This window comes from Bombyx mori, chromosome 25 (assembly GCF_030269925.1).
Source record: "Bombyx mori chromosome 25, ASM3026992v2".
Classification (NCBI taxonomy): Eukaryota; Metazoa; Arthropoda; class Insecta; order Lepidoptera; family Bombycidae; genus Bombyx; species Bombyx mori.
Genome location: NC_085131.1, coordinates 1,509,682 through 1,533,956, shown reverse-complemented (window position 1 = coordinate 1,533,956; position 24,275 = coordinate 1,509,682). Strand labels below are relative to the sequence as shown.

Below are 24,275 nucleotides of genomic sequence, written 5' to 3'. Positions count from 1 at the left end.
TGTCGTAACGACTCCTCTCTCAGGCTAACAATTTCCTGATGGTCTGTAAATAGTAAGTTTATTGTCTTTTTATGAGGTACTCGGACCGTAAAAAGGAAATAAAAGAGCACCGCCGATGGTGATAATAAAAAAAATAATTTTCGACTCATCTTCGTGATTATCCCGCTCCGTTTTGCGGGTCGGGGGCGAGTGCGAGCGGGACGCGAGATCTTTACGGCGTGTCGTACCGTTGTGACCCTTTCGACTCGATGGGGGTAAAGGTCGTAAAATGGGAGCATAAGGATAATGTTTTGGGTTTCCTATACTGCGCTTCATTCATGATTTCGTTTTAGTACGGCGTCGGTAGACATGTAAATCCGATTGCTTTCACGACGTCGATACTCGTATCGGGGATCACTGTATACCCTGTTATACGGTGTATTACATCCGTAATAGAAAACAATGTCTTCACTGTTTTTATTCTTTTTACGTCGCAACGAAATAATTTATTTGCGGAAGCTCACCGAAAATCAGAGGGAAGAAATTCAAATCAGTAATGAGGCGATAAGTAGGGCATTAATTGCGCTAGAGACGGGACGGCTTGAGGCGGCGCGGACCCGCTCGACTCGGTAAGTTCGGTCCATTTGTTCAGGTCGAGTGAGCCGGGAGCCGGCCGCGGGACGCATCCTAATTCTTAAAGGGCCATCACCAGACCTTTATGCGTTAATAAAGTTGAGATATAAAAAGAACGGAGGCGTCCGAGGGCGGAAGACGGAAAGGGTACGGCTTAAGTGCGCGTTTAAGGAGATGTCGAGGGCGTGCGAATTTGTCAAGTCGTGGAATGTGACGATTCAATTGTGCGATCATTAAATAAAGACAACGGGAACCGCTCAGGTCTATTGTTGAGGAGTTTCCGGTCCTCCGCCCGTCGTCGCGGAGATTTGTTCGAGATTATTACGTTGTGTTGAGGGATGAGCGGAAACAGACTTGTGGATTCTGTTGCGAATGTTCGTATTGAGCTCCGGAATAAGTTACTGAGCTGGCAGGTATTGTCAGAGAGGTACCTCATCGATGAGCCGTCAGGTCTGCGTGGATCACATTTCCTCACCCGTACCAATGAATCGACGAATCGATCGAGCATGTTGACGAAAGCTATTAAATTTATTGTTTCTTGAAATTTACGATCAGTCCAGCTGACCAGTCCAGTCTGGTTTTGAATTAAGCAAATTAACGAGAGGAATCAGTAGGAGGTAGAACTAGTAAGAGCAGATTCAGAACGCAATAGGCGCTTTTTGATTTGTTCCAGTTTAGTGGACTTATGGGCTATTTTGAGTTACAAAAGTTGTTAATAAGGCCCACGGATACCACGACGTGAATGCCACTACCCGCTTTGAGACATGAGGTCGATTTTATGAAGCACGTTTGACGGACCGTTCTGGAAGCGCCTGATCATAAAACCTCTATCCCGAAACACAAGAAGCCTCCGACTGCATAAGAACAACCCCAGTCAGCTAGTTCTACTTAGCTAATCGTATTATAAAGAGAATACAATTAATAATTGGACACGCGTAATTAAATCTCCCCGGGGCTAGTTGTGTGGTATCGAAGCACCTACGAGATACGCTCGCTGGCCCTAAACAAAGATGAGAGGCTGTAAAGGAGAGTGTTTTATGAGTAATTCGGGTTTTATTGAACGAAACTCGTACAGATTTTATACGCCTGGCGTCGGGATGTCTGACAGGACCTGCGCGCACAGGGCTGGTGCAGTGATCAGGATTATAACTGATGAAAAATTTAATTGAGTTATACGAGGGTAGGTACCAGTTTTTTTTTGCATATACTTACATGTAACTATACTGAGATCTTAGAACTTATATCTCAAGGTGGGTGGCGCATTTACGTTGTAGATGTCCATGGGCTCCAGTAACCACTTTACACCAGGTGGGCTGTGAGCTCGTCCACCCATCTAAGCAATAAAAAAATATATATATTGTATATATTTCGATTGATTGGTACACCAATGATTCTTGTGCACCTGATGGTTGCCTGGAAGAGATCGCTCTTAGCGATAAAATTGCCAATTGTACTTTTTTGTATTTAATGTTTTGCATTTTTTTTTGTGTGTACAATAAATAATACTCTCTATCTCTATCTCTCATTGTGACCATTATGTTATCATGCCTATTTCTGCCGCAAAGAAGTCTAAAAGGATGAGACAACCGTAACGTATTTGAGGCTTTGACTAAGTGTCTCAATGTGGATCCACGTTGTAACGCTCACAGGACCGGTATCCACTTAATATCGGGATAAGGCTCGTCCACCCAGCCACTAAAGCATCTAAAAAAAGGTTTATTTATTTTAATCGGTTTTACGAAAATGTAGTCCACTTCTAACTAATTAGTTTTCGATGTAATTATATAACATATACGTCGTAAAATATATCAAAGTAACGATATTTTTATGTTATTTTCCTGGGAGCATATAATGTTATTTTAGCGTTTCTCAAAAATACAATAAAATTTAAATAAAACATGGCGCCCTCTTCGTGCTTTTTCGGTTTTTATGGAAAGACATTAAGTTCGAATGAAGGTTTCTGGGCGATACCTACTTATAACAATATAAGTTTAAGATTTTGAAAATTATTGCTTCAAGTGGCGTAGAACCTCACTCAAGACGAAGGTCCGTTTGTTGTTAAGCGGTAACTGGAGACTACAAAGGGCACACACCATCTGCCTTGAGTTATGAGTATAAACTCAATTATGTTAATTTATTCTTTTTTTTTTTAAATTAATTGTGGCTTACAGATGGACTAAATCGCCAAATTGTAACATAAATAAATAAGATACATAAAAACGTTCTAAATTTGTGTTTGACCAAATGTATTTAACAAAGTCAAACTACTTACGAGTATAAAATGTAATTAATTATAATTACCGACATAATAATTATAACAAACAAAAAAAAACGAACTTATCCCAGATTGTATTGTAGCACACCTTACTAGGAACATTGAGCATTTGAATTATCAAAATCTTAATTATATTTCATAGATTTATCTAACTAATTATGCACAATATCAGAGTTAGATCCACCCGTGGCTCATGAAAAGCTTTCAACAACTCAAAAATGTGTAAAATTTGTAAAGTACAAATAACGATATTCCCTAAAGCTTTATAACAAAGAGCTTTGAGCTTTCGGCAGCCCTGGCGTCGTTGTCTTAAGCTCCCGTATCGGCTATCAGATGTTTGCGAAGGGTTGGAGTGGTGCTCTATGGTGTTTTGATGGCGAATTTGTGTTGTGAAGATCCCGAGGCGTATTGTTTCGCCCATCACGGCGCGGGGTTACCTGGAGTACATCTCTACTGGGATTATTAGATGGGAAACAGCGGATTGTGTTATAAAGTAAATACTTTGCTTTGTAAACTTCTGTTGATTTCGATTAGGGTTAGGGAAATTTTAAAAATAATACAATAATTTTTTATGGTTTATTTTCATTGCACCAGTTTTTTTTATTGCTTAGATGGATGGACGAGCTCACAGCCCACCTGGTGTTAAGTGGTTACTGGAGCCCATAGACATCCAAAACGTAAATGCGCCACCCACCTTGAGATATAAGTTCTAAGGTCTCAGTATAGTTACAACGGCTGCCCCGCCCTTCAAACCGAAACGTATTACTGCTTCACGGCAGAAATAGGCAGGGTGGTTGTACCCACCCGCGCGGACTCACAAGAGGTCCTACCACCAATAAAAATAGTCTACTTGATGTCTAGTCATAGTCTACCTGATGTTAAGTGGTCACCGGCGTCGATAGACATCACACCGTGAATGCAGCCACCTTTGAGGCAGAAATAAGCAAGATGGTGGTAGAAACGCATGCGAGCTCACACTACGCCTTGCCATTAGTAACTAAGCAAATAAATAATTTCCAATAAATTTTCAATTACACATACAAACAACATCACACCTCGCACGAATACGTAAATAATTTAAAGATTCTTTCGCAAAACGATAAACAAACTCAAGCAACATTTAATATGGCAAGAACGATTTGAAGAAATACGTGTTTTAAGTAAAGAAATAATAAAATATAAAAAAAAACATACATATATAGCTGTTTGTATGTTTACTGTGATGTAGGAGGATTTGCATAAGGAATTTTAATATATTTTGTGTCCTTGCTTCGTACTCTCGTGTCAGTCACCCGTGAACAATAACGTCGAAATACCAGGTTTTATATTCCGATAATTAACTTTGATTATAGCGCATTATATACTCCGAGGAACGTCTCGAGATGGTGCCACCGCCGCCATTTACCACTGCAGCTGGTACTGTTAAAGCTCCCATTGAACTGGCCTTTTGAGGGCTTTTAAACCACAGACACAGCCCGCTGAGTTTCTCGCCGGATCTTCTCAGTGAATCGCGTTTTCAATCCGGTGGTAGATTCTGCGAAGGACTGCTCTTAGTAGGGCCAGTGTTAGCAACACTCCGGTTTGAGTCCCGTGAGCTCACCTGCAGGTCAGGACGAAGCTGAAATAGCCACTCAAGGCTATCAGCATGGGTAGGAAAAAAAATATATATGATGATGACTGATATGACGATATTACATTGAAGTCACATACATGTATTGCCTTTTTTTATTAAGAAGAATACTTACCAACGTCATCAGAATCCCATGAGCTCACCTACTCGCTCGGTTATGCTGGCATCGCCCTCTAACGCTACCAGCTTAGGTAGGGAAAAAAAGGTGGGTTTAACGACAAAAGGAAGATCTTCCACCGAGCGGGTGATATTGCTCGGTAGACCGACGATCCAAATGTTGTTCAGAACTTGAATATATGCAAGCTTATCTTGAATATGTCGTAAGCGAGATTAATCTGGCATCTGTCAAATATCTTGTGTTCTACGATGGCTACTGTCACATGCCGTATAGATAAAACCATTTAGGGCGGATTCGACCAAACTTAAATTTAAACTCGAGTAACTATACGAGGAATAACCTATTCCATGATTTTAATCTCGAGTAAATTCATAGTCGTTTTTCCACGTATACTTGCGCTAGGAATAACAATACGCGAATAGCAGAGTGAATGGTGAACAAAAATAAAATCCGGCAAATAAATGTTGTTGTTCAACGGCATAGTGTAAGAACTGTAAGAGCATACAAATCGTCAACTCGATTTTGCCGTATTTTAGTGTGAAAAAGTAGCTGTTGTGTAAGATATCCAGCTGTCAAACGTATTATTTTTATTTCTTGTTTGTTTGAGGGAATTGTCAAGTTTTGTCGTGTGGTTTTATCTTTTTTCGTTTAAACGTTGCATTCAGACTATTAATAATCATTTAGTGCATTGCGTTGACTTGAAATTAAAACAGAATAAATATTTATGAAATGACAGAAATCAGATGTTGGACTGACAGACGCCATTACTTTATTCTAGGAATAGCTCCGTTATTCCGTGCGAAACGGCGGTATAGTAACAATTCCCGAATAGGCCCACTATTCTTAGAATTGTAGTTGGTAAAACGTAAAATTGATTTACTCTCGATTAACTGACGAGTTATTCTAAGAATAAGATTTACTCTTGTTTGGTCGAATCGACCCTTAAAAGCGTCGCCTATATAAATATACAGCTACTTCTCGCTGCACCAATCTTTGATGCGGACTGGTTCGAGGGTTGAACGATGACGGGCATCATCATTCTCGATCTTTATAGATCTGATGATTAGCAGTCGCGTAGTCGTATAGTGCCATTTAGCCGGCCTGAAATCGAACCTAGTTCGTGGGTAACAAAATCCAAATGCATTGTGTTGTAATGAATATAATTTATAAAGTGTTTTTTTTTTTCCAATTATAGTTAGAAAACAGCAGAGTGGTTCACTAGAAGCGTTTCTTCTAAGATATAATTGAGATTTCGCCATCAGATTCTGAGCATAATTGTTTAGGCTATGACGTCCACGGAATGTCAGAGCCGCGTAACAAAAATTACAGATAAATTAAAAAAAAAAACTTCCTAGACTATCCAAGTAAAAAAAAAAACCTAAAATAGTTGTGCGCCACAGATTCGATGAACTCAGAATCGAATGAGTCGATTAAGAATCGAGTTACGCTCCCTTGTCGGTTGTAATCAAATCGCGGCGTCACTTCACGACCCTCGACTGTTACTTTGTTACTCAATTAAGTGACAAAGGACATTCTTACCAAAGATTATAGAGTGGTCATAACAATGTAAATAATAACAGCCAATCGTGGATACATTGCGGCCACAAACCTTTAGACGATCGTACAAAGAACTTTACAGGATAAAAATCGGAACTCAGGATTATTTTGAAGCAGCAATGGTGAGCGCGATGATGGAAGAAAACTGGTAATTTAACTCAAGCGTCGTCTTTTTTTTTATTGCTTAGCTGGGTGTACGAGCTCACGGCCCACCTGGTGTTAAGTGGTTACCGGAGCCCATAGACATTTACAACCTTGAGAAATGAGTTGTAAAGTCTGACTTTTAACAGTACAACGACTGTCCCGACCTTCAAACCGAAATGCATTACTGCTTCACGGCAGAAATATGCAGGGCGGTGGTAGCTACCCGTGCGGACTCACAAGACGTCCTACAACCAGTAAGACCGTTTTATCCTTTACTCGGCGCACTTCAGGTACACCTTCAGAATCGATATGTTCTTAGTGTGTGCGTCACTAGTCGTCCCACGAAGATTCGACTCGAGTGAGTTGAACTAGAATCGAGTTACACTCCCCCGTTCCGTGTAATGGAATCACGGCGTCACTTGACAACACTCAACTGTTACTTTGTTAGTCGATTTTCGGGGCACTCGCCCTCGAGGGCCCTACAGCATTATGCAAAACCGCAAGCAGCGTTCTTGTAACGCCGTAAAAATGTCGGCGGCCGATTTAACTGCCCTCTTCAAAAAAAATCTTGTTAAACGACGCTCGAGGCGTTTTATAAAAATATTGTGGTACTTTTTTTTTGTATTGCCAAAATGGGTGGACGAGTTCACGGCCCGCGCGGTGTAAAGTGGTTACTAGAGCCAATAGACATTAACACCGTCAAATACCGAAAAGCATTACTGTTTCACGGCAGAAATAGGCAGGGCGGTGGTACCTACCCGTGCGGACTCACAAGACGCCACCAGTAATAAATGTGGATGCTTGTAGAGCCAGTAATCAATAAGCCAGTGGATGTTATAATATTGGAAGTATTGTGAATGTTAGTTGGGTACTAGGTGTGAAAGCAGGATAAAAAGGCTATATATGACGCTCAAACCATACATTGTGTGGCCAGTCTGGATTAGTACTCTTGACACAATCATAGTGTTCACACAATCATAGACTATAGATATATTAATAACCACAGATTATCCTAAAAGGCGGTTATAGGTTATAGGTTATATGTTAGGTTATAGGATTGTTCTCTTGTGTTTCTGTACTAATTATTTCTTGATTAAAACTAAACAAAAAAAATCACAGTTCGAATAATGATTCCCAGTTCGCTACAGATGTCGGACAATAATATGAGATAAGGATAAGTAGAAATCCGCCTCAAATACTTAATCACTTTTACGAAGATAGGACTAGATAGGATCCGACTAGGAATTGGATTCCGATTCACTTCACTAACGGGGCAATAAAAGAACCATACGATTAATATTTTCGAATTTCACCATAATCAGATGATAATAAATACCAAAATAAATATTGTAATATTTTAAAATAAACATTCAATTAACAATTAAAAAAACAATAAACCGTAACTAGATTAAAATAGCTCATCTCAAAACCAGTTCAATCAATGCTCATTTAAAAAAAACACGCACATAAAAATCTTAATTAAATCCACTAACAGAGCCATCACTATAATAGGGATGCGACAAAAAAGATACATTCCTGATCTAAATCGTTCGTTTGATACGAGTATTTCGTATAATTCGTTTAGAATACTGATCAGTATGCAAGACGCGTTGTGCCGTGTACTCATATAGTGAGTGCGTCGCAGTTAGCGTAATGTAACAAGACAATGGTATGTTACATACGTATGAACAATTATGATCGAATGTTAAGATATTAACATTTATTGTGAACTAATTATCGTATTGTTTTACGTAAGTTACCTAATTACCGAGCGCTCGTATAGACCCCAATAATTTAGAGAAGCTGATCGTAGTTGGTCAGGTTGACGGGAGAAGATCACGCGGACGCTCACATACACGCTGGTCTGATCTAGTAAAGATGCTCACCGGCCTGTCAATAACAGAGGCCATAAAGGCCGCCGAGGGCAGGAAGACGTGGGGAAGCACGTTTACTGGTGGTAGGACCTCTTGTGAGTCCGCACGGGTAGGTACCACCGCCCCGCCTATTTCTGCCATGAAGCAGTAATACGTTTCGGCTTGAAGGATGGGGCAGCCGTTGTAACTATACTTGAGACCTTAGAACTTATATCTCAAGATGGGTGGCGCATTCATAGATGTCTATGGGCTTCAATAATCACTTAACATCAGGTGGGCTGTGAGCTCGTCCACCCATCTAAGGAATAAAACAAAAACCATAGTGCATCGAGTGGTCAACATTTCAAACTAGACAGGACCTTCAGCAATGAAGATATTATTAAGAGTAATAAAGTAATAATTATATTTGCATTGTTAGAACTATTTTAAGAGGCCATCTAAAAAAATAGTGTAGCCTGGAAATAGTTTGTCTACGGTATGTTTTTTTATTTTATCAGAGAGTTACTATTGCAATCAAATGTAAGCTAGGGTTGTTTACACGGAGTCTATTCATAACGGGCTTAAAGAACTTTTAAGAGCTTAAAGTTCTCATCTAACAAAATAGGTAATTGTGACTATGTAATTAACAACAATAGTGATTATGTTAATACTTTTATTTGTATATGAACTAATATTATATGGTTTATGGAGAGGAGCCTATTCGAATGTGTTTGAGATTAAAATCAATAGAACCTGAACATATAAAATTATTATTACGTTTAAAATGTAAAATGATTTCCTCGGTGAAGGAATAGCATCGTGTATTAAAAATGAAACCCGCAAAATTATAATTTGCGTAATTACTGGTGGTAGGACTTCTTGTGAGTCCGCGCGGGTGGGTACCACCACCCTGTCTATTTCTGCCGTGAAGCAGTAAAGCGTTTCGGTTTGAGGGGTGGGGCAGCCGTTGTAACTATACTTGAGACCTTAGAACTTATAAGTCAAGGTGGGTGGCGCCTTTGCGCTGTGGATGTCTATGGGCTCCAGCAACCACTTAACACCAGGTGGGCTGTGAGCTCCTCAACCCTACTAGGCAATAAAAAAAATTGATGCACAGTATCTTCCATCATCACTAATCGCTTAAAAATATGCAGAGTACCTATTCTTCCATAAATATATACATAAGATGCCTACTTATTTCAATAAATACCGGGATGGCTCTTAAATAACATTAAGCAATGATCGTGTAAGGTGTAAAATGAATAAGCTTTAAGAAATTATCAACAATAAAAGTTTTAATTCATAGTCCCTAACGCTGAAAGAGCTGAGTGTTTGTCAATTACCATCGATTTCAAGTATCGATATTGTGATCGATTATTTTTAATATCAACAGATCATCGAAAAAGCGCATATCGAATCTAAATCAACACGTTTTTGTGTGACCAACACTATCACCTCAACACTTCAATGGAGATGTACATTTTTGTTATTCAAAAAACGTCACCGACTGTCAATTTGAATATTTCTAACGTAGCGATCGAATGCTAATTCGGTTTGACAGTTTAGCAGATTGTGCCTTATATAGTTTAACGTTAAATGTTTTATTTATGAAACAGTACGGTTGTAAATTTAATTTCGGTCGTACGGACTAACGATCGGTCGCGTCGGGCGGTCGATTTTTTGCGGGTTATTGTGTTTTACGCGTTATCGATATTCGGTAACTATTCGATACTGTATGTCGTAGAGCGATCAGATATTTTGTTTTAAATTTAACTCTGGTTAACAGATTTTTTTTTTCCTACCTATGCTGATAGCCTTGAGAGGCTATTTCAGCTTCACCCTAACGTTTGTAGGTGAGCTCACGGGGCTCAACCAGAGAATTGCTAACACTGACCCTAGGAAGAGCAGTGCTTCGCAGAATCTACTACCGGATCGGAAACGCGACCCACTGAGAAGATCCGGCGAGAAACTCAGTGGGCTGTGTCTGTGGGTTAATTCGCTCGTCGAGCCCTTCGTCGCAAGCGACGGGTTCGACGAGGACGGTGACCGGATTAACAGATGAGTTTCAGGAAAACCTGAGACAATAATTATTACGTGCATTACAGTCATGGGAGACAGCTTCGGTCGCGGCAAAACATATTCATGAATGACATTCTCTTAAATGAATCCAAACAAGCACATAAGCTTTTGACTGTTGAATAAAAGCTGTCGCCGTCTGACGAATGATCTTAGTGATGTTAAATATATACTTATTTATCTTTACCATTCAAAAGTCTCATTGTACGTCTGTACGTTGTCGCGAGAAATTAATTAACTCTTCGTAATGACATGAGTTTTGGCAGGAAACCTCGCAGTGGAGGAATCTGTAGGGGGCGAGACGAGATACCGTGGAGCGGTTCTGTATGTGTTTCTAAAATTTCGTGTTCTTGTCTTTTTAGGAGGTTCTAACGGCGAAGAGAAGATCTTCCATTGAGCGGATGATATTGCTCCATAGACCGACGGTCTGAATGTTGTTGTTGTGTGTTGTTGTTGTTCCAAATGTGTATTTAAGCAAGCTCATCTTGAAAATGTCGTAAGCGAGATTCATGCATCTTTCATATATATTGTGTTGTATGATGGATTTTAACTTTATCAAACAGTTCTCATATTTATATAAGGGAATTTAAAAATCTTTGGTATGAACGAAGACCTTTGTGAAAAATTTGAACAGAATGCGCAGTATTGTTGTTTGATATCAACAGCAATCACTCATTACCGCGTGGGCGGTACACCCACGATCAGCCTTTGAATAAAATAAGAAAAAAAACGTTCGTCAAAACAGAAGAAAAAAATCTATCATCTTTGCCTTTATGAGTGTTTCTAAACAAAATCGATTTCTCAGCTGTTCTCTTAGAGAACCCAAAGATTAACAAATCATAAATAGAAATATGAATAATGATAAGACCACAAAAGAACGTGTGAAACTGTCTGCCGGTCTAATTAATGATGCGACATCACTAGTTGGTTCGTAGCGGCGCGGACGAGCGCGGCTGTTCCTCGTTTACCCCAAACGCTGACGTTGACGTTTTGAAGGCGCGTCACTAATGTCAAACATGAAAAAGTATATTGTCGAGTCTGTGGCGATTTTATTTTAGACGCGACCTTTTCGTGTATTCATTCCATATCACCTCATTTCATTTAATTTCATCCCAATTGATTAATGCCTCAAATTAATCGTCTTCATTTCATTTCACTCCATATTATATAAATATAAATAAATATGAATATAAATGAAAATAAGACATGACCTAAAGACTTAGTTACCAGGTCATAAAAAAACGACGCGACCTTTTAATGTCTTTCCTTTTCTTTAGGAAGTCTTGTAAATCTAACTAAACTATCGAAAGGGATAATTAATAAAACTTAATTCGCATAGCATCAAAGACATCGAGTTTGTTGATGAAAAAATAGTATTTAAAAAAAAAAGATCCATTATCTTAAATTTATTGACAGGAAAGTAATATATCACACACGCTTAAGTGTCAAGTGGCGACGCCGAATTTATTTAAAAAAAAAAAAACAAATAGCTTAGAAGTTACTAAGGACCTACGTGAACCTTGCGGTGCTGTGCTTAAAATATTTAACCCGCAGTTAACAATTGTAACACTGATGAATAAAACCGTGAGAAACGCCAACAATATTATTATTAAAAATGATAAAAAAAAACACACACACTCGACTACGCTCAGCATCCCGCCGTATAAGATAAACCTATTCAAGTCGAGATTACGTTTTTCTAAATAAATATTAAGTGGTATTTACTTTGTGTAAGAGCTACCACTGTTGGTCTAGTGTTGATTTTGAAGTCGTCATCTTCAATGGGCGAAGCAAACAAATTCAAGTACCGTGAATACACTGACAATGTATTCGTAGACTTTTCGATGTCAGACGTCAATTGTGTGATATGGCGGAATGTGTATAGATGTCTTTAGGGTCTAAGTTTTCGGGTTTCTATGATCAGAGCTTGTTTTATCGGGGCGTTTTAGTGGGATCCCGCGAATCTCGAAGGATCTTCTCAGTGGGTCACGTTTCCTATCCGGTGGTAGATTCTGCGAAGCAATGCTCTTGCTAGGATCAGTGTTGGCAACACTCCGGTTTGAGCCCCGTGAGTTCACTTACACACGTTAGGGCGAAGCTGAAATAGCCTCTCAAGGCTATCAGCATAGGTAGGGAAAAAAAAGCGAATCTACCTTAAATCTTTACATCAAATACTTCGCTGGTGTAACAACCCCTGCTTAGACTATGCCCTATATGCTACATGAAATGCTGTTTATAGGCAAAGCCCTTGATAGGTCAGTTTGATTATTTCTTATTATGATATTCAGTATCCGAATGTCATTTTAGAGGTTGCATGACTGTTCTTCTGCAGATGCAAACGATATCTATCTATATATATAAAAATGAATTGCTGTTCGTTAGTCTCGCTAAAACTTGAGAACGGCTGGACCGATTTAGCTAATTTTGGTCTTGAATTATTTGTGGAAGGTTTACATAAATATAAAAATGGTCGGAATCAAATAAAAATAACAATTTTGTTTTTCCTTTGATGTGTCCCCCGTCGGACGGATTCCTTTCGTTTGTTTTAAGTTTATTTTATATAATAGTTTAGGTCTTTTATTTATCGATTGAGGCACTACGAAGTCTGCCGGGTGAGCTAGTCTCTTCATAAAAATGAGTACATTTAATACTGCGTTATGTCTTGAACGATAATATCTAAAATCTTGAATTAGTCGCAGAAGTTTACAAGGAATTTGAAAAGTAACTTTTTAAAAGCCCTAAATACGTTAAAAATATGTATTCCTTGACGCATATTATTCCGCCAACCCAATATTATACAGACGTGGTACATGTTTGACACGACGCATCGGCTACTTGTAGGTACCTACGCCAACAGATAAATGAATACAATGTTTGAATTAGTCCGGAGTTGAGGACTAATATTTTGAGATCGTTCCGACAGTATGTGGTAGCGCGTCTCGGATCCTGCGTAAACACTGACCTTAGATTAGATAAGACCGGATGTTGCTCCTGAGATAGATCGTTTACATAGGCCGCGATAACGTTCTCGTATCATCGGATCTTTCCGCTGCGGAGGCCGAAGGATCTTCGGGCGCGAATCTGCGTTTCGCGACACTAGTCGTTTCGCATTTCGAAATGTCGCACCCGCTCACCGGCCTCCGAGTAAAGTCTTAAGTCGCATACCTAAGCTGATAGATCGCCCGTGAGAATTATGAAGGTTTCCGTTGAATCGAAATGTACAAATCGATTTATAAGTTCTTAATTTAAGTTTGAAACATTAGTCCTTTAAAAAAAAAATAAAAAATGTTACCAACATTAAAAATTAAGAATGCTTAAAGCAAGAAGTTTTTTTTTTTGAAATCAAGTATATATTATCCAACCTTTGGTGTTGTCTTTACCAACCTAAATTTTTATTCAGTTTAACTGTGTTTTCATCTCTTCTAATTAAGTTAGATTTACCAAACGAGTAGGTGAGCCACGGGGCTCTAATCAGAAGACATTGCTAACACTAGCCCTAGCCGGAGTACTGCTTCGCAGAATCTACCACCGGATTGGAAACGCGACCAACTGAGAAGATCCGGCTCACATATTAACAGAGTCTTAGATATTTTATGAGTCACTCAATACCTACCCTCAGTTGAGTATTAAATTAAAGTAAATTAAACTTATTTGTCCACGAAACACTTCGAACGGATTGCTTCGTTGAGTGAGTGAGAGCGCACTTGAAATTCGACATTCCTAATGAGACAGGAAACTACAGAATAGAAGCCCGACATGTGCGTCACGTTAAATATTATTTAATGGGCATGCGAAGGTGCGAACGCATCGGTGCACACCGAACAATAATCGGTAACGCACCAAAAATGTGCCAATTCGAATTATCCGGTGCCAGGCCGCCATAACGTAATTGGTGTTAACACGCGAACTGTCTATCAAAATTGTTTTCGTATACCTATGGGGCTCTTTTTTCTTACGCGCCCCCGGTGGCGAGGGGTCGGTCGGACCCCGTCTCACCTCGGACACGCAACTCCCGCCAATGTGGATAATTGTTTCATTATTCTTGCATTAACTCCGCTCGAGTGGTCATTATTTATCTTAGTTACCATTTCGATGCAATTGCGTGATTGCGATGCTTCTAACTCTCACGTTTAATATAGACGTAATGGTCTTATAACGCGAAAACTACGCTAAATTATTGCATACCGTTTTCTATCTCCAAAAAATGATAAATCAAGAGCAAATCTATGTAGAAATTAAACAAGGAATTGCAAAGTTAAATATTAAAAAAAGTTCTTAAGTCTCTCTTAAACAACATCACAATACACGGAATTAAAGAAATGAAAACGTGCACTTTAAGGTTAAGGATAATTCACGGGTCGACCAATTTTATTTCTGCCGAGAATATACGTCTTCAACAAAGTCAATTCGAAAGGTGTTTTTTGCTAATTTCTCGTCGAAGGTTAGTCGTAAAACGGACGACCAGCGTCGTTTCCCGCGCTCCGAGAGCCGCCCGCCGGGGCGGTGTGGCACGCCCCGCGTTTTAGCGGACATGCGATCCACTGTCTTCATTTACACTTTGCACCTCCTTGCACTTTACGATCGCCTGGTACCTCTGGTCTTACCACGCATTTTGTTAAGATTAAGGATTTCCTTAGTTCTTAGCTAGTTTTGTTTCGTACAAAAGCCGTATCCAGTATCTCTTAACACTCAAAGTTGCTATTAAAATTTGCATCAGCTGTGCCTTTCCCGTTGCACCGTTCTAAATAAATCTTGGATGTCAAAAACATTAAAACGTTACGTACATGTAGGTACCTACATTTTCCAAGAATATATTTTATCAGACCTCTTCTTTCACGAAATTTCAGAGATAAAAACGAATTTTAATAAATCGTATATTTATTATTTATTGCGTAGATCTGGACGAGCACACGGCTCCCTGGTGTTAAATGGTTACCGGAGCCCATAGACATCTACAACGTAAATGCCACCACTCAATTTGAGATATAAGTTCTAAGGTCTCAGTACAGTACAACGGCTGCCCCACCCTTCGAACCGAAACGCATTACTGCTTCACGGCAGAAATAGGCAGGGTGGTGGTACCTACCCGTGCGAACTCACAAAAGGTCCTCCAATAATGACGCAAATTATAATTTTGAGGATTTAATTTTTATTACACGAACAGAAATGTGAAAACTTCAAATAATAGATATTCAATCTAGATTATTACCTAGTATTTTAATATTATAATAGCGCGCTGAAGCATTACTGATATTATTATTTAACAAATACATTTTCGTATTTATAGGAGAATCTAATTATTCATCTCCCTGTTTTTTTTTTTCTGAGGTACACAACAGGGTGTCAAAAATCTTGCCATAATGCTTAGTAAACCCCACCCCCGGGGCAGTAATGAAAGTTGCCTAATACTGATTAATTAGTTATTTTGGCGAGGCGTTAGGGCGATGATACCAATTACACTGATGCACGCAACTTTATTCACTCCAAGTTTTTATATCGAAAAGGAATAACATTTAGGGATGTCGAAATCGTGTTTCTCTATCCTCCTGTGAAGTTATACAGAAAATAAATGTGTATACCAAATGGATACATCTTAAAATTCCGTCGGTAAAAGTTATAATTAATCAGTGCGATGTTTGAGAGAGTTCTCGCGTCACGCGTTTGTAATTTACAAATCGAAAAGTTGCTTCTTTAACGTACCGAAAACATAATAAATATGTCATTTCTTGTATCATAAATAACGTCCAGGCAAATAAATAGTTCAAAAGCAAACACGACACGTACCTACCTATCAAAAGAAAAGCGAACTATTTTCATCGACTGTTTAAAAACGATTGATTGGCGACACGAAATGAATACCAGGGCGCAATGAGTGCGCAGATGTATCAATTAGGCAACGGATCAAAGAGTCGGGCAGCCGGGACTTCTCCTCAGATATGCTCTCCTGGTAATTGCGGTGACAGCTTGACAGGCGCGCGCGTCGCCGGGTCAACTTGCGTGTGCTGCCAAAAACATGTTATGTGAAAGCGTATTTTCGAAACATTCAAGACACTTCTGCCGTGAAACAGTAGTAGCAGCGTTTCGGTCTGAAGGCTGGGGCAGCCGTTGTAACTATACCGAGATCTTAGAACTTATATCTCGAGGTGGGTGGCGCATTTAAGTTGTAGATGTCTATGGGCTCCAGTAACCACTTAAAACCAGGTTGGCTGTGAGCTCGTCCACCCATCTAAGCTATAAAAAACAATAGACAAGTCGTTTAAACAAACGCCTATTTTGAATTACGACAATCACGTAAGGAGTTTTCTTAGTGTAAGCATTAAGCATAGCAGAATGCGTTACACGAACTATCCAGTGTGTGTCTAAAATTCAAAGATTTCCTTGAAAATGTTTTGTAAACGCATTGTTACGGGCGAGCGCTTCCGCCGCGCGGTACATATTTGTTTTTCTAACTATATCAAAGGACGCGTAATGAACGAATGAATCATTCTCGGAATTAACAGTTCACTCATCCGCTCTTTTGTGATCTAAATCTCATTATTTCACTGTTAGATTTTCGTGATTCGTTTTTTTTAGATATTCAAACGCTAAAACATTCAAAAGAGATCATACATATCTATATATTAATACGTGAAGCAAAAACTTTGTACCCCTTTTTACGAAAATTGCGCGGGCGGAGGAGTATGAAATTTTCCACACTTATACAGAGAAGAGGTGCACAATGCCAATTTTTTTTTAATAATGCATAAAAGATACATTAAATCAATAAAGAAAACATTACACACACTACATACCATGTATTTGACGCACGCACGCATGCATACTATTTATTGTCAAACTTTTGTTCTTGACGTCTGTGGTCAAATTGAGAATAGATTAAATATTGTTTGTCTTTATTAATATTTTTTATAGAAGTATAAAATACAATCTTATTAGTGTACATACTTACAATTCCAATTATAGTCGAATTTCGACTACTGCGGGACCTCTAGTTTTTATAATTATTAGAATAAAAAAACGTTTAGGCATTTTTGGCGGCAAATGAAAATCGAATATATTAAAATTGTAAAATAAAACAACCGTCATATAAAAAATAATGTATGTATATTTTTTTATTACACTGATGACGTACTCTCAAGCTTATTACTAAATTATCTATACTAATATTATAATTATAAAGGGGAAATATTTGTTTGTTTGTTTGTATTAAATAGGCTCCGAAACTACTGAACCGATTTGAAACATTCTTTCACTGTTTGGAAGCTACACTATTCCCAAGTGATAGGCTATAATATTTTTTGAAAAAAATTAGGGATCCTAACTAAAACTCCAATAATATAACCAAAAGTGTAAAAAAATTACCTAAACTATTCTTTACATTGATGATAGAATAAAACAATGTACTACGACTTTGTATAACACATTATTATTTACAAAAAGTGTCGCGACAGCATGTCTAACTATTATAGTTATCCCACAATAAGTGTTATTTTATTTAAAAAAATAAAACAACGTAAAATATCGTTGAAATTTTTGTTAAAGACCGAGTGGAGCCGGAGCGGGCCGCTAGTATTGAATAAATTCATATTGTAGTATCCGCGTTGACTGGATGGCGCAGTGGTTAGCCACTGTGACTGCTGAGTCGAGGGTTCATCCCCAGCAAACGTTCGTGGCACGAACAAGTTTTTTTGTCTCTTTACCTGGCTATTAAATATATATATTTAAACGTATTTAAGTATATAAGTCTACGGTTAATTTAGTACAGGGAATCCTAGTTTGCAGCCAGTGACTTTTCCCCGATTTTTATAGTTATAGGCAGAGAAGCGTACGGTCCAACTGATGGTGAGTGGTTATCGTCGCCCATGGACTTCAGCAATGCCAGGAGCAGAGCCAAGTCGCTGCCTACCGTTAAGTACTCTCCACAAGCCTCGTTTGAAGAAGGATATGTCATAGCGCTCGGGAAACACCGTGGAGGGGAGCTCATTCTAAACCCGGATACCAAAAAAGATCTCTGGAAACCCACTGTGGATGAACGCAGTGGTTCCAGGTAGTATGGATGAACTCTACTCCGGTGTCGGGCGGTGCGATGGTGAAAACAAGGCGATGGGATTATCTCAAACAATTCCTCAGAGCACTCCCCTTGGAACATACGGTACCAAATACAGAGAGAACTGAAGTCCCTTCGCAGACTCAGAGGCTCCAAACGATTGGTGAGAATGGGATTATCGACATCCGAACGGCTCTCTTCTGTAGAGATGAGCTGATCCCTTTCCAGGGCGGACACAACACAAGACCGTAACTCATTATAAAATCTGATATAATCTAATGAGTATTGCTCACTTATGTCGTTACTTAACAACCAATAAATATACCAACGTTATAAAACAGGATTGACTTTGAAGTGCTAAGTTAATTGTGAAAGCAAATAATATCCCGAGACCTGTCTCCCTTAAGCCGTGAGCATGTGTATCAGGGCCCTAACAAAAAAAAATGAAACCTCTGGATATATCATGTAATAAGCCGGGCCGGTTTACATCACGACACATGAAAGCGGCAGCAATCCATTTTGAAATCTCATGTTTGTCCCGGGCCTTCCTAAACTATGTTAATTACTTTACGAGGCGTTATGTTTGTCTAGAATATCTGAGATTAGCCCCGAGTTGTAAAGATAATGGTGCCTCGCGAGGACTACTCGTTTTATTCCGTAAATATTTGCCAGCCGCCATGTTTATTTTTCGAGGTGACGCGTACCGCGCAACGTTGCGTTTTGTTGTTCCTAGATTATTTTTGGATTGTTACGTCCTAAGACATAACAGATTGAATTATCCTTTAAAACCCAGTCAGATTCGCTTGATGCTTTTAAGTAGAAAATTCTTGAACTGTAAGGAATAAAATATAGTTGGCTATTCAAAGTTGACAGCGAAAATAATTTACGACAAACAGTAAATGAATATTGCGTTTGAAACTATTATCGATCTGCATTGAGAGGAGGGTACGGAGTTAGAAAAGACTCTCATTTCTCATAAAATTAAATAATAATGAACTAATCGAATCGTCTCACCGGCCGCCCGGCGAACAATAGACGCGTTAATTCGCGCCCTTTGTCCGCTCGAATAGAAAATTTCATGTTCAACCGCCAGTCGAAATGCCGCCATTTTCGTTTTATTACCGGAGTTTTAAATGTAAATCACGCGGCCATTGTACCGAGACACGTCAACTTGCCGTTCGAATTTTAAAATGCATAGACAACGATTGTTCTCTTTGAAAATATTTAACGTATTTAATTTTTAATTTTTTTTTTTTTTTCGGAAACGGCACTGACGTCCAAGCGACGAGTGCGGAAAACAATTGTTCTATTTTGAAATGGCCGACGCACTGGTTACTGGGAATCGAGAAATTCGGCGTCGTCTTTGATTCGTTACGTTTAGGTTACGGCGGCGTCGTTGCCTGGAACCGCTTGTTTGTTTGTCGAGCTGTAAAACTGTTAGGAATCGTAAACGATCGTGTGTGGCCAGCCCTTACGACGAAATCTGAACAGATGGACCGAGATCAAAAGACTCTGTGGTGATAAAAAAAGCTGTTGATGTGAATTAAAAGTAACAACTTAGTATTAGTAGGATTTAACGTTTATTTTCTCGTTACGCGTCACGTGACTCGGCTTCAAGACGACGAGGGGAAATAGCATTTCGATTTTCCAGGTATTTTCCGCAACGAACATCGGGCGGGATTTGTCGAAGCCTCGGTGCTGGCGGAATCATTAGCTCTACGATCCTCCGCGGCCGTATGAGGCCCTGGTACCTCGGGGGGAAACTATTCACGAATTTTCCGGGATTTGCTTCTTATTTTCGTTCCCTTTCGCGTTGTTTTCGTAACGAGGAACATGCGGGAATGCGGATAATAAAATGCCTTAGCCCTCCGAACGGTCACATACGTCTTGCGGGCTTGGGAAGCGTGCCCCGATAAACAGATGAGTATTCGATGTTGTACGTAACACTGTGTCTCGCAAAACAAACAAACACATTAACTGTAAGAGTCCACGGTCAACATATAACTATACTCCCCCGATAATGGCAATCGGCTATGTATATCATTACGTGACAAAAGAGAACCACTGAACTAATAACGTTATTTCCCGTAAAGCATACTTAGTGTAGATACTTTGGCCGGGTTCACGATTCCCAAAATAGATTTCCAGATGACAGGGCACCACGTATCGGAAACAAAAACCGTCTCCCGTTTCGTGTTTCATCATCGGGAGCGATCCGGGCAAATCCCCGCATCCGGGCCGGGCGGGATCCGGTAATCCCGGTTAATATCGGCCGGGCGTCTCCGAGGATAATGCCTCACTTATAATTGCCCGGTTATTATAAACGTTGATTGCAGGAAACCGATCGTCGCGGTCCAAATGAGATTCCTTGTTTTCTTTGATTGCTTTTGTTATGAATGAAGGGAATTTGGTGAAATTGTTTATTTGTTTAAATCGCGGACGTTATTAATGTAATTTTGTTATTCTTTTAATGATTTATGTGTAATACGTCCTCGAATGTACCTATAGTTCCCGGTTTCGTCACGATAACCTATCTCGATGTTATGGATCGGCTCATAATATTGTCCGTATCTGATACTCGAGTACCTAATGACGTTCAAGTACACTCGTTGTTGCGGTTTTCAATCATCATGCAACTGTTGAGCGCGATGTATATTATGTAAACATTAGAAGCCAGTTGAATAACCACTTATCGGCAGCGGAGACGGGTCTCGCGGGACTACGAATTCCTCGAGGAGCAGACAAATGAAGTTCCCTCGCACTCGGCTTGAGTTGCACCAGACGAACGCTCGGAGCGTAGGCGAATCCCATGCGGTATCAGCGGTACAAGCGATCGCACTTAGCCGCGTCGCCCGTATCGCGCTGCGCTGCAGCGCTATCAGTCAGCGTCGCCGGCCGCATTAGCCGCGTCGCCGCCTCAATAAATTATGGACGACGACACCTCCTCGCGACACTGCGCGCCCGGTCACTCGGCCGGATTAATGCTGATTATTTTAATGCGTTTCTGTTTGTGCGTCTGTCTAATCGCAGCAAACGGACGGACGGCCCGATGCTTTATTAATTGATAATGTTCATTCAGTATTCTGTGTTTCGTAACCGGGTCGGTGACGAATGCGACTAACGGTACACGTCGTGAGGTCCGCCGCCCCAACCGGGTCAAGGCGTCCCAGCCTTCTCTCTAGACACGTTCGAAATTCCGTCGGTTTAAGCACAATAAAAACGTTCGCCCATCAAACATAATATATGTTATTCGTTAATAGCGTTTCGTTTATTATTTATCGGAATGCGTTATAACGGTGTTTGTTGTCTACTGCTAAAATGTCACGGTATAACCGTTCGGGTCGCGGTATAAATAGCCGGTGTGTGCGTGGATCCGACGAGTGCAGCAATATTGTATGTATATGTTGTGAGTGGCTTATTAAAACCGTCTCCCGCTCGCGGCCGAAGCACGCAAACGGATTAGCCTCGTCGCACATGAGAACGTTTTGATTATTATTGTATACAGATATATATTTTTTTAAATGGTAATTTCGCTATTTGCTCGCAGTGCAAGATAAACGTTATAACATCCCGTGCTTTTTTTTCTCCTACCTAAGCTGATAGCCTTGAGAGGCTATTTCAGCGTAACCTTAACTAGTAGGTGAGCTCACGGGGCTCAAACCGGAGTGACGCTAACGCTGAGCCAAGCAAGAGCCGTGCTTCGCAGAATCTACCACCGGATCGGAAACGCGACCCACTGAGAAGATCCGGCGAGAAACTCAGTGGGCTGTGTCTGTGGGTTAATTTATTCGTCGAGCCCTTCGTCGCAAGCGACGGGTTCGACGAGGACGGTGACCGGTGCTTGTGGTACCTAAAAGCACCGTTAATGGATCGGGAGGATCCGTAATGAGCGTCCCACTGACATTTGTATATATATTTAAAAACTTTATAAATAATTCGTTCCTAACCTAGCAACCTAACTAAATAGAATGATAATTAAACCTCTAAAAATGTCTACAGAAATAATAACGTATATCAAGAAAATATGAATTTTAACACACACCATAAGTTGGTGCAACGGATACAGGGTGTGTTTTTTTGTTACTCTTAAAAATCAACTTCAAATTCTTGTCATGTTAATAAATATTTCGAGTTTTGAGGCTTATTTTGTTTTTGACTTTGACATTTGATTATTATTTACTATTCAACCGCCTGTATCGACTAGCGCTTGAAAAAAATCTGACATGAGTAATATTCACATTATGTGTATACTATTTAATATGTGTGCTCATTGATGTCATATTTTTTTCTAATCGTTGGTAGCTTAAGAGGCTATTCTAATTACCCCCTATTTGGTGATATGACGATGGTGGAGCGTATAGTAAGCCCACACTGGTAAGCTCCACCTATTTCTGCCGCAACTCAGTCATGTCATGTTCGCATTTGAGGGATGGGACATTGAATATGTAACGCACTTAAATAAGTGTAGCAACATTCATACTTGCCACAACATTCATGTTTATTTACCTAATTCGGCAACCGCTTAACACTCGGTGCACCTTGAACTCGTTTACTCATTATTAAATAAATTAATGAATCAACAAAATCAATAAAAAAAAAATTAACAAAAAAATATTTTAATAAATCAGTTTTGGTTTCATGTAAACCTCCCGGTAAACAGTAAGTGGAAACTTACGTACATTTCCAAGTATGGCGTCGTCATTGGAACGAGTCGAGTCACATCACGAGTGCTTACCGCTCCGAAACGATTAAGTATTTAAAATAATACAAAAAAAAAAAAAATACAACGTGAAACGTTATAAATGTATGCTATTTCGTTATTTTACTGTCCCTGCACTATTGTCGGTACCGGCTGTTGTTGCAAAATAATTCAGACTTGGACATCATTGGGACTAGTTCAAGGCCTATTTTGATTTTTTATTCCTTAGACGGGTGGACGAGCTCACGTTCCACATTATGTTAAGTGGTTACCGGAGCCCATAGACATCTACAACGTAATTGCCGCCACTCACATTGAGATATGAGTTCTAAGGTCTCAGTATAGTTACAACGGCTGTCCCACCCTTCAAACCGAAACGCATTACTGCTTTATGGCAGGAATAGGCAGGCTAGTGGTACCTACCCGTGCGGACTCACAGAGAGGTCGTACCACCAGTAAATTTTGTCTTAAAGGGTGCCCGTGCTTACAACGTAAATCGCCAACAACTAGTATATCAGCATAGTTAACGTGAGTCTAAGATACTGATCGTATTTTGATAAGTGTGGTGATCACCTTGCTAACGTCTTAAGTTCGTCCGCACATTATCCGTCCGTGTCTGACTGACAGTTGCTAACGCATTTGTTCCTCTAGACCGGTGTTTCCCAATGTGGGGCCCACGCCCCACAAAGGGGCAATTTGATAATTAAGGGGGGCAGTCGCACTAAATTCATATAGAAAATCTGTATTAAAATGATTTTAAATTTGAATTTCAGTTTTTTATTTTATGTTTTGAAATATTACTTACTGTGTTTTGATAACAATTTCATAGTGATTTCTTGCTAAAACCTATCATTTATGTTTCTTAAGTGAACAAATCAATTTTTTTATGTTAAAAATTATGCACGGGGTCATAAAAATTTTAGAAATATTACAGTGGGGCATGGCACAAAAAGGTTGGGAAACACTGCTCTAGGCGTTTATCTTTTTTTATTTAATTTTTTTTATTGCTTAGATTAGCGGACGAGCTCACAGCCCACCTGGTGTTAAGTGGTTACTGGAGCCGATAGACATCTACAACGTAAATGCGCCACCCACCTTGAGATATTAGTTCTAAGGTCTCAGTATAGTTACAACGGCTGCAGGCCTTAGAACTTATATCACCCACCTTGAGATATAAGTTCTAAGGTCTCAGTATAGTTACAGCCCTTCAAACCGAAACGCATTACTGCTTCACGGCAGAAATAGACAGGTACCACCACCTACCCGT

At 39.7% G+C, this 24,275-nt stretch overlaps 1 protein-coding gene across 1 annotated transcript in view; it reads left to right on the top strand.

Annotated features, from left to right (window-relative positions):
- The window catches only part of LOC101737806 (homeobox protein homothorax-like), a gene marked incomplete at its 5' end in the record, with an annotated part of 369,054 nt that overhangs the window by 153,699 nt on the left and 191,080 nt on the right, over positions 1-24,275 (top strand).